Source organism: Pinus tabuliformis, chromosome 7 (genome assembly GCF_031772625.1).
Source record: "Pinus tabuliformis cultivar Carrire ecotype Pingquan chromosome 7, CPIR1, whole genome shotgun sequence".
In the NCBI taxonomy this organism is placed as follows: Eukaryota; Viridiplantae; Streptophyta; class Pinopsida; order Pinales; family Pinaceae; genus Pinus; species Pinus tabuliformis.
In genome coordinates, this window is record NC_142293.1 from 1,301,359,812 (window position 1) to 1,301,372,739 (window position 12,928).

A 12,928-nucleotide genomic window follows, 5' to 3' on the forward strand; every position below is an offset into this window, starting at 1 on the left:
TTGAGATAACTATGTTTTCACCATATTTCACATTATTATGGCTTTACAAATACTAAAACACCTCCTTGAAGTCCTCATAATTTTTGTATGCATCTTCATATGGATCTTGGGTGAATGACTATATGTGCATAAGGGTTCCCCAAGCTATGATATTTGATTAACGGTGATGGTGAATTTGATGGTGTTAGGATAACTACCTTACCATAACCCACTGATGCATTATCGTTGAGATGTTTCTCTCATTACATTTGAGATTTCTTAGTAATTTTTCTTAGGATGTTATTGTTCCCCTTTTGTTTTTTAATATAGAGTTTACTTTGCCTTGATGTTATCCTCAAATTACACTTAAACTAGTGCTCATTTTATTTTAGGTACTCCAACTCATCTCTAAGGGTTTTCTAGTCATGGGAACAAATTTCTACAAGGAATTTAGTTTAGTTCTAGCCACTCAAGGTGGTTAAACTTGGTGAAATTTCTCATGGTGAGATTAGAAGAAACCCAAAACCCACAAGTGTTTCCTTTTCAAGGTTTTAGTTTCCCTTCTTATGGATAGTATTTTTTAGGACTAAATTACTCCTTTACATTGCAAGATTGATGGAAACCCTATTCTCTTATATACAAATAACTATTTAAACCCTGATAAGGTTAATTTCCTTCTGATATGTTGAATTTTCTTTAAAGAGTTGGAATAGATAATGACTATACTAACTTGCTCATAGGTATGCACCAATGGTGTTGAATTTTGTGACTGATGGCCATATGGATTACTCTAGGCTAGCTTGGATTTAATTTTAGGGTTTTTAAAGTTAAGGCCCTAGGCTAACAATAAACATATTTCCTCATATCTGGAATTATTAGTAAGAAAATTTAGGGGAAATGCCCATTTCATTGTAAACAAATTGTTTTATAGTAATAGAGTTTTGTAATATTTTTTTATATGAGGGTTTATTCTTCCCACAAAGGGTTTATTTCTATAGATTTGAGGCTTCTACAATCTGCATTTTGTGTGGTGATGTCTTCCGGATTCATCACATTCATGTTTTTTGTATTGACGTTTCGAACCAACCTTTGTGGTTCATCATTAGGATTAGATGTGTGAAAAAGTCAGAGATTAATGGTGTAATAAATAGAGGAGAGGTTTGGGATGGTAATGCATGGAGCTGACACGTTTGATAATGCTATGAAATAGATTTAGTTTAATTAATTAATTTTATTATTAAATTTTTATTTTTATTAATGATTATTAGCCTATTTGATAACTGTATGTTTAGTTGTTGATTAAAAGATTAAAATTAATTGTTATGACATAATATTATTAATGATTGTCCACTAACTAAATGTTTTCTATATTAATTAGTTTTGTTGACAATAATATTATTAATGCTTAATTTTTTTTGTATTGACATTAATGTTTTTTTTTTTTTTTCTCAGTGAAACTATGCTAGTGTATTATATTATGTACGAGTGAACATTACAGTCAAAAAATCAAGTTACCCAAGGCCAACTGTGGCCCTGTGGGTTGGCTCTTTGCAACTCCCATATAGCCCTTACAGGGGCAGCGTTTCCCTCTGGAATTGCACCCAGTACATCAAAACACATTAAGATTTTCATTCCAACCCATAAACACCCTCGCAGGGACGACCCATTTACTGAAACAGAGCATATGGAGACCTGGACATAAAATTTTAAAGACTCAAACTTAAACATTTGCCTTAACCCATATCCAGACACAGAGCGCGAACTAGACAGAAGACTAGAACAAAACCTGAGCAAAAAGATGATCGACGCAGCCTGCCGCTGAATTCTAATCCTCGGGCTTCTCCTCAATGATTGGCACCCATCCATATTCCTTAGTGACGTCTTCCCTTGCTTCCTCTGCAACGTTCTTGGAGGAGGACGCTTTCGTCTTCTGGTTCTGGGCAGGAGCCTGCTCCGGAGCTGCTCCCTCTCGTTCCTCCTCAGATGCCAGAGGTTCAGCGGATAACGGTGCTTGGCTGCCCTCACCATCTTCATAATCCTTGGATTCCTTAACAAATAGGACGGAGAGGTGCGCACTGATGCTCCCAAGAGTGAAAACAGCAGTGCCGAATGCTGGAAGGGAAGGTGGATTTGAATTGGGGCTACCCGCGTCCATGAATTGGGAGGCCTGCATGTGGGCAACCCCAGCCCTTCGGTGACAGTAGCAGCAGCAACAATGGTGGTGGGTATCCGCTGCTGGATGGCGTGAGGAGCTCCCTCGCCCTGAGCCACGTCTACATGGCATTCTTTCTCTGAGCTTGACCATTTTGGCAGAGGAGCTGGCAGCGAAGAATAGAGCTTCAATGGCTGGAGGCCCCTCCTCGAATCTTCTCCCAACACAACGAAGAATTCTCTCCGTTCCTCTTGGCAGTAACACAGGGTAACCCACAGCTCTGTCACTAGGGAGGACAGGCGAGGGAGAATCTTCAGCCGCGGCGCCTGTAGCAACCACAGCAACTGACAAAAGAAAACAATTGCTAAAACCAACCTCCGCAACGAGCCTCTCACCCTGAGAATGGTTCGTCCCCATGCCCAGCTTGAATTTATCCGTCTCGACATTCTCTTGGAGCTTGGGCGCCTGATCCAGATTTAAGCAGGAACGCAACAAATTACAGAGATAACCATATACACAAAGATGCAGCGGAAATAATACTTCATTTCATTAATGGAAAATACTGACATATGCTTACAAACAGAAATGGCAATAAACTAGCTAGGGCGATGGTAGCTTATCTCTGAGAAGAGATGTGATGGCTACATGCCTCTGAACTGTTCTGAACTGTATTACAATGAGGCTCGAAGGCCTATTTATTGTTGAGAAATAATGGAAAACCCTTCACATACCGAAACCTAACCCTAGAAGATGAAACGCCAAATTGTGGGCCCCGTTTGGGTAAATTGGTACATCAATTTCCCGGGGTCGTAACTTTGGCATACGATCTCCGTTTGACGCGTACGATAGCTCATTAGAAAGATCTATCCGAGTACTACCACTTTGGGAGGCAACATAGGGCTTAATCGCCCCAGAATTCCAAAAAAACGTCGTTTAGGGCCTCAAAACGGCTTCGGAAGTTCAGGACCCGAAAAACTGCTAAAAATAGTAAACTGTGCTACAATTAAGGAAACTGAAAATGCTGAGAAAGACAATGGTGGGGGTCCAGGTGGACCTAGCAGGTGGCCACCAATATCCACCTGGATCATTCCTCCCCCCTTAGGAAGCAATGGTCCCCATTGCGTTGAACTCCTCCATGAGATGAGGAAACCTCTGCTGAACTTGTTCCCTGGTGAGCCACTTGCCCTGCTGAAGGAGTTGGCCTGCTTTGACAACTCGATACAGTTGGATATGCTGTTGGCGAGTGTTCTTGATCTGTGTTTCCATGATCCGATCAGTTGCAGCTTGTTCCATGCAATCTGGATTTAATTCTGTGGGTTTGAGCTGTTCTGCAATGTCGGATGTGTCTAGCAATGGTGGAAAGTATGGCCGAAGGCGGTCCACATTGAACACTGGGTGCAGGCCAAGGAATGGGGGAATGCTGAGCTCAAATGCATTGTCTCCCATAGCCTTAGTAATGGTGTAAGGACCATATCGAAGTGGTCTCAATTTCCGATAGGCTCCAGTAAGGCGTTCCTTTTGCAAATGCAACCAGACTTTGTCGCCCACCTGAAACTTGTGTGGCACCCGGTGTTGATCATGTCGCTGCTTGTACTTGTCATTTGATTTCTCAAGAATGTCATGGACCTGCTGGCGAATATGTTGGATGTGCTCAATGAAGCTGGTGGCCTTACCTATTTCGGACTGGACATGAGCTGAATTCATGTGAGTAGCTGCAAGTGGCATGGCCACATCAATGGGGCATAGTGGCTGGAATCCTAAACCCACCTGAAAAGGGCTATGGCCAGTGGAGCTGTGAAGAGCTCGGTTGTAGCTGTGCTGAACATAGGGGAGGCTCTCGTCCCATGTGCGTGGATGCTTTGAGTTATACATGTGCAGAATGTGCACAATCATCCTGTTGACAACCTCTGTCTGGCCATCAGTTTGAGGATGGAAGGCTGTGGACTTCGTGAGTTTGGTGTCCAGCATTGACCAGAGACTGGACCAAAATGTGCTGAGAAACCGACTGTCCCGATCTGAGATGATAGACTGTGGGATCCCAAAGTGCACCCACACTCATTCAAAGAAGAGTTTAGCAGTGGCTTTTGCTGTGATATTCTTCTTGCAGCCCATCATAATGGCCATCTTTGAGAACCTGTCGACGACCACAAAAACACAGTCATTTCCATGCTTAGTGGAAGGAAGGCCTGACATGTAATCCATGGAGATGGATTCCCAAGGTCGACTAGGGGTAGGAAACGGGGTATAGAGGCCTTGCTTCTTAATGGTCGGTTTGGCAATGGCACAGGCAGTACATGATCAGATGTACTTCCCAACATCCTGTCGAAGATTCGGCCAATAGAAATAGTTTTGCAGTACTGCCACTGTTTTCTCGACCCCGAAATGCCCAGCAGCCCGACTGTAGTGTGCTTCCCAAATCATCTTGGCACGCTCGCTTGAAGGAACACAAAGGTGACCGAGGTGGCATAATAGGGCATCCTGGAGGTGAAAATCTGCAACCTGCCGACCCTCCAAGAGTGTCTGGTATGTGTGGCCGAATTCTGGGTCGCTTTTGTAGAGAAGTGGCCAATCAGAAGTCTCGTGCCCGCAAGAGTTGAGCACGGTGGTTAGCGCCATGATCGGTGGTCGACTGAGGCAATCTGCAACATTATTGGTGCTGCCCTTTTTATACTTGATATTCAAGTGAAACTGTTGCAGGTATGTAGACCACTTCTGATGGCGATCATTCTGCAATTTCCCTTGGGTCTGTATGAATTGCAGAGGTCGGTGGTCTGTGTGGATGACCGTTTCCTTCCCCAAAATGTAATGCTTCCATTGTCGGCAGGCCTGTACAATGGAATACATCTCTTTATCATAAGTGGGGTACTTTCGGACTGTGTCTGAAAGTGTTTCACTGTGATATGCCACTGGATGTCCATGTTGAGTAAGGACTGCCCCAATAGCATAGTCAGAGGCATCTGTCTCGACCTCAAATGGTTGTTGTAAATCTGGTAACGCGAGCACTGGTGCCGTGCAGAGGCGATCCTTCAACTCCCTGAATGCCTTCTTTTGAGATTCAGACCAAAAGAATTTTGCTTTCGCCCCGCCCTTGGTGACTTGACTCAAGGGCCAAGAAATATGAGAAAATCCCAACACAAACCTGCGGTAGAAGTTGGCAAGACCTAGAAAGCTGCGGAGCTCTGTTAGAGTGGTTGGAGAGGGCCAATCCCGAATGACTTGGACCTTGGCTGGATCGACATGCACCCCCTGTTCATCAATGATGTATCCCAGATACTGGACCTCGGTCATGCCAAAAGTGCATTTCTCCAAATTGGCACATAGCTTGTGTTGCCGCAGTGTTTGGAGAACCTGTCGGATGTGGTGGAGGTGCTCTTCCCAACTCTGGCTGAAGATCAGAATGTCATCCAAGTATACTACTACAAAGGAGTTGGTGAATGGCCGCAAGATGTCATCCATTAGCCTCATAAAGGTTGCAGGAGCATTCGTCAATCCGAAAGGCATGACCAACCATTCGAAGAGGCCCTCCTTGGATTTGAAGGCAGTCTTCCACACATCTGAGGGTTCAATTGGTACCTGGTGATATCCTGACTTCAGATCGATCTTGCTGAAATATTTCGCCCCCTTTAGTTGGTCTAGGAGGTCATCAATCCGCGGGATCGGGTACCTATTACGGACAGTGATCTTGTTCAGCGCCCGATAGTCAATACAGAGTCTCCACGTCCCATCCTTCTTCTGTACCAACACTATCGGGCTCCCACAGGGCGAAGAACTCGGACGGATGTGACCTTTCTGTAGGAGCTCCTGAATCTGCCTCTTGATTTCATTGTTCTCCAGAACGGAGCGCCGATAAATTGGTCCATTGGGTAGCGGCGCACCTGGGGTCAGATCAATGGAGTGCTTGACTTGACAGTGCAGAGGAACCCCTGCCGGAGAGTGAAGATGTCTTTGTACTCCTCCACAATCTTGTCCATTTGTAGCTGCCGTGCAGAGGGACCTCGTTTGGAGGCCGCGGCCACTGTCTTCTTCTTCCCTTGAGGGCGTATCATCAGGAAAACAAATTTCCTGGTTTTGGAAATGATCTTACTGCATTGTTTTGCAGTAATCAAAGAGATGGCGGCAGGTGGTGGTACCTCTGGTATCCTGAACAACTTATTTCCCAATGTAATAATAACAGCACGGGGCCTTGATTCATACACAGCATGTCGCTTCCACAAGTATGGTTGTCCTAGTAATACATCACAAACTTCAAGGGGAGCAATGTCACACAATACCTCATCCGTGAAGGGCTTGATGTTGTATGGAAGGCGACACTGCTGGCTCACGCGAAGATCTCGCCCTTGGTAAAGCCACCCAATGGTGTATGGTTGTGGATGTGCTGTGGTCGGTAAGCCCAACCGCTTCACGACCTCTGCCGAAATGAGGTTCTTTTGACTCCCGCTATCAACAATGAACTGTATCGGGGAGCCCTTGACCCACATCTGGGAGTGGAAGAGACGCTCCTCCTCCTCTGGATCTTCGGGTTCATTTTTCTGGATCTTTGCGGTAGCAACAGTGGCGCTGGGATCCGCATCAATGATCTGCTTCCCTTTTTCATACCCCTTATCGGGTTCTGACTCAGAGTCGGAACATGCATCTGATTCTGAAACCTTAGCTCAGCCACCAGTGACTGTTTGGCCCGACACTCACTTGTGTTGTGAGTGGAGCTCTTATGGAACTCGCACCATTTTCCAGTGTCCTTTCTCGGCTTCGCGGCGTTGCTCTTTGCTTGCAGCTTCAGCTGGTTGTCTTGGGCTGTCCCGCCTTGGCTTTGTCCTTTGTTCTGTGGTTTAGGGGCACCTTTCCCCTGCTTTGGATTCGCAGATCCAAAGTCTCGCTTCTTTTGTTTAAACTTCTGCTCGACTTTGACGGCATACCGGTATGTTGCGCCGAGCGAGGGGATGTTTAGGAACTGTATTTCTTCCTGGATGTACTTGTGCAGGCAGCCACGGTATTTGAGTATCAAATGTTGCTCCGAATCCTTGATACCCAACTTTGTGCGAAGGGTATGGAAAAGATTGGTGAACTCCGGCACATCTTGGTCCCTTCCCTGCCGCAACGTGGTCCACTTTATGTATTCATCCTCATAGCTTCTGACAGGGTAGTACTGCTCCTTGATGGCATCCCGAAATGAATCCCAGGTGGGTGCGGCTGAAAATAGTGAGCCAGTACTTTCATCCTTCTGCTCGCAGTAGGTTTCCCACCAGTCCTTGACGTGGGGGGCTGCTTTGAGAAGAGCAAAAACAATCTTTTCCCGACTCGAAAATTCATGAACAGAAAAATAACCCTCTAGCAGATTTAACCATTTATCTACGGCATCGGCGTCTATCTGACCCTCGAATATGGGGATTTCAAAATTAACTTGTACCTTAAAGGGTGTGGCATTTCCAGAGGAGCTGCTGGAAGCCGATGCGCCGCTTCTGGGTAGCCGCTGAAGGATCTGCGCAAAGCTGTCCATCATCGCGTTCCGTTGTCGCTCGAGCGCTTCTTCGAGCAAGATTTTGATGGGATCTCCTGCCCCCTCGTCTTTCTTCTCGTCCGCCATGGGAGGCCGTCGGGATTTGCGAGGCTGGTCTTGCAAAGGTTCAACCAGTTCAAGCCCTAACTCCTTATATCCCAACCTTGTTGGGGACATGCAAAGAAAAACAGAGAAAAAGCAGACCGCTCTGATACCACTGATCCAGATTTAAGCAGGAACGCAACAAATTACAGAGATAACCATATACACAAAGATGCAGCGGAAATAATACTTCATTTCATTAATGGAAAATACTGACATATGCTTACAAACAGAAATGGCAATAAACTAGCTAGGGCGATGGTAGCTTATCTCTGAGAAGAGATGTGATGGCTACATGCCTCTGAACTGTTCTGAACTGTATTACAATGAGGCTCGAAGGCCTATTTATTGTTGAGAAACAATGGAAAACCCTTCACATACCGAAACCTAACCCTAGAAGATGAAATGCCAAATTGTGGGCCCCGTTTGGGTAAATTGGTACATCAATTTCCTGGGGTCGTAACTTTGGCATACGATCTCCGTTTGACGCGTACGATAGCTCGTTAGAAAGATCTATCCGAGTACTACCACTTTGGGAGGCAACATAGGGCTCGGTTGCCCCAGAATTCCAAAAAAATGTCGTTTAGGGCCTCAAAACGGCTTCGGAAGTTCAGGACCCGAAAAACTGCTAAAAATAGTAAACTGTGCTACAATTAAGGAAACTGAAAATGCTGAGAAAGACAATGGTGGGGGTCCAGGTGGACCTGGCAGGTGGCCACCAATATCCACCTGGATCAGCGCCATAAATGCGCTCTGCAGCCGTTCCAATTCTCCTTCGAATTCATTAACAGTCCTGAGTTAAAGCCTCAGTACTTAATACCTCGGCGGCGTTCTGATCTTCCCTCCTTAAATCACCACGAGGCAGCACATGCAGGCCATGTGGCCTCCGTTCCTCTGCCGTGCGAACACCCGCATCCGGGGATTGACATTAATGTTTTAAATGTTGCAAGATTTTTATTTTATAATTAAAACATGTTATTTAATAATGAAACTAACCTCATCTTATATATATATTAATAATTGTATATTTATTATTTTTAAAACCATGATTTAATAATAATTAGGACTTATTGTTCTAATGATAATTAACATATCTTACTCTAATGTTTTTCAATATGGATAATTTTTCTAATTGATAATTATTAAATTGTTTTGTTAGCGATGTTAATAAGTCTTGATGTTTATAGAGTAATATTATATCTTTATTAATTATTAATTATTAAGATATTTTGTTAATGATGTTCCTAAGTTTTGATGCTAGATTAATATTATATATTGATTTATAAAGTCTTATGGTTTTTAATTAATACTAGACTAGGTTAACTAAGGTTTATTTCTGTCTTAAATACATGTCCATTTGTCAACCAATTCATTTGGCTGTGACTGTAGGTTACTTTTTTCACTTGCAAATTAATATATATTTAAATATATATGTATGACTTTTGTTTCACCTTCTTATCACACTGATGGTCAAATTGTGGTTATCTGATACGAACATGCGTCAACTGGAATTTTAGGCAATATTTTCAATAAACCAGGGCGCCTCCACATATGCAAAACTTGTATACATGCACATAGATATGGAAGCCATATTTTGTATGTGCACTCTTCCATATATATGTTGTAGAATATGTGCATATACATAAGCCATATACTAAAATTTCACATATACGAAAGCTATCTTCCAAATATGCATGCTTCCATATATATGTTCATATACAAAACTTGCACATATATGGAAGATGTATTTTGTATATGCATGGATTCTATATATGCACATATATGAAAGCATGCATATACGAAAGATAGTCTTCATACATAACTTGTATATATACACATAGATATGGAGGACAACTTTCATGTATGAATGATTCCATATCTATACGCATATATAGAAGATGGAATTTGTATACATGCATATTGTGTATATAAACACACACACAAACACACACACACACACACACACACGTATATGGAGGCATGCATATACGAAAGACGGCTTTTGTATATTTGCACCTTTTGCATATGCACATCCATATGAAATATATCTTTTTTATATGAGTAGATTTTGTATATGCACATATATATGGAAGCCATATTTTGTATATGCATGCTTCCATATCTATGTGCATGTATAAAAGCTATCCATATACAAAAATTGTGAATACACACAATCCATCTTCCATATATGCATGCTTCCACTATGTTCATATACATAAGTTGCACATACCAAAATACATCACTTTCATATATATTGACATATACAAAATATGCGCATATATAGAACTCATATATTGAAGTTTCACATATACAAAAGTTATCTTCCATATATGCACACTTCCATATATATGTGCATATAAAAAATATGCACATATACAGAAGATGAGTTGTGTATATGCATGGCTTCTATATATGCACATAGATATTGAAGCCATATTTTGTATATGTACCCTTCCATATCTATGTGCATATACATAATTTTCACATATATAGAATATGGCTTCTATATATATGCATATTTTGTATATGCACACAGACACACACATATATGAAAACATGCATATATGGAATATGGCTTCTGTGTATGTGCAAATTCTATATATATATGACATATGCGCATATATAGAATATATCCACATATACAAAAGATATGTACATATAAAGAAGATATGGACATATACAGGAGATATGTACATATACAAAAGTTTTACATATACGAAAGATATACGCATATACCAAATATATGTGCATATATGAAAGATATGTGTATATATGGAAGTTTTGCAAATCTTTAACCTCTATATAGCCACAACTTCTGTATATGTCTATTTTCTATATATGTGCATATCTTCTGTATATGCGCAAAAAAATATGGGCATATACGGAATTTGCGCATATACAATGGGTGAATTTTCACATAAATTATGTATATTCACATCCTCCATATATGTGCAACTTCTGTATATGTGCATATGCAGAGGCTATGTATATACGAAAATTATGCACAGCTTTAACCTTCATATATATATATATATATATGTAGCCTCTGTATATGTGCAACTTTCGCATATACGCAATTTCCATATATGCACATATAAGAAAGATATATATATATATATATATATATATATATATATATATATATATTGTGCATATATCGAAGAAATGTGATACAAAAGATGTGGATATATAATAGTTGTGTGACTTCCATATATGCACAACATCAGTATATACACATATCTTCCATATATGTGCATATATTTTGTATATGTGCATATCTTGAAGTCGTCCATATACAGTAGATGCGCATATACAAAATCTACGCATATATGGAAGTTATCATTCCATTCTTCTACTTAATTTTCCAATGAAATTGTTTGAGGTATGTGGACCATTTCTAATGGTGCTCATTCTGCAACTTCCCTTATGTTTATATATAATGGAGAGGTTGGTGATCTGTGTGGATGATAGTCTCCTTCCCCATAATGTGATGTTTCCACTAGCGAAAAGCCTACACAATATAACCCTCTTCCATACATTGGTTGGTTTTCCAACTACTAGAAACAACACCAATACTTTTGGGACATGGCCTCGGTACCCCTGTAACAATCTTCGCAAGGAAAAATTACTGATTGAGTGGAAGGACATTAGGTTATTATGATTTTTGTTCACACACAAAAATCTATTGTCAAATTTTTTTCCTTTTTATTGTTTCACACATTAATATTTTAAAGGAAAATTAACCATTTATTTTTCTCTTTCTCTTATGTGTGTATAATTTGGTTTCCTTATCCTCCTCCATCACAAAATTGTTCACACACTTATTAGGGCATAATAGGGGACCTGAGGGTTTCCTGTCGCTCTAGGTGCCTACGAGACCTCCTACCCATACTAAGAGGAGTACCTGATTTCTCGTCATCTCGTTGTAGATGACAACATCTAGCTACTTTGATAAAAACATTGATCCCTAGTGTTAATTTGTTAGGAAGTAGTTCCTCTCAGGGTACCAATAGCACCAACCCTCGTGGTAACACCAACACAACCCCATAGGGTAATACTACCAACACCACACCATAAGGTCATACTATAGTGGCTACCCTTTACTCATTCCAACTATAATGGCTACTACAATAGTTACTCATTGTTACCCTTGCATTTGCATTCTCACTCAAACACCGAACTCCATTTGGCATCATAGGGGACCACATAGTCACACATATCTAGAAGTCATGTTTTGTATATTCATGCTTCCATATCTGTGTTCATATAAAAAATATGTGTATATAGAAAAGACGTTTCTCTATATGGACATATATATATATATATATATATATATATAGATATATATATATATATATATCTATATCTATATATATATATATATATATATATATATATATATATGTGTGTGTGTGTGTGTGCGTGTGTGTGTGTGCATATACAAAAGATAGTTTCCGTATATGCACAACTTATGTATGTAACCAACTTCCATATATGCACATAGATATGAAAGCTTGCATATATGAAAAATGGCTTTCGTATATGGTAGCTTCAGTATATGCACACGGTCATGCAAGAATACATATATGGAAACATAAGTATGTGGAAATGTTAGGTCCCTATAATACTAGTATAACCCACTTATTGTTATTATTAGTGTAGCTCCCTTACTATTATTGTTAGTGTAGCCCCCTATTGTATTGTGGTGCCAATTTAACCCCCATATTGTTATTGTTGTGCCCCATATAAGTCCACTATCTTTATTGTTGTTCCCTTACATTATTATTATTATGTAGGCTCTAATTATATTGTGACCCCTTAGACTCCAATATATACAAATGAGGTCTTGTCATTTGTATCATCTAAGAATTATCCATTTATGTGATGAAAGGAGGCTTCCCTCTTGAAAAGCCTATTTATCAATTAATTGATCTATCTTTTCTTCTGCTTTGTGAGCTAGCTTCATAACAGGAACTGTAAGTTCATATAGAAAAGTTTATTTCTATATATGTGCTTGCATATCTATGTGCATATGGAAAAATTTCGCATATATAGAAACCATATTCCATTTGTGGGCTTTTGTATATGCATATATATATGAAAGTACAGATGTAGAAGTCAACTTTCATAAATACACTTTCATTTCTGCATATATGTGGTTTCCGTATATGAAAGCTTCCATATCTATGTGCATATATATA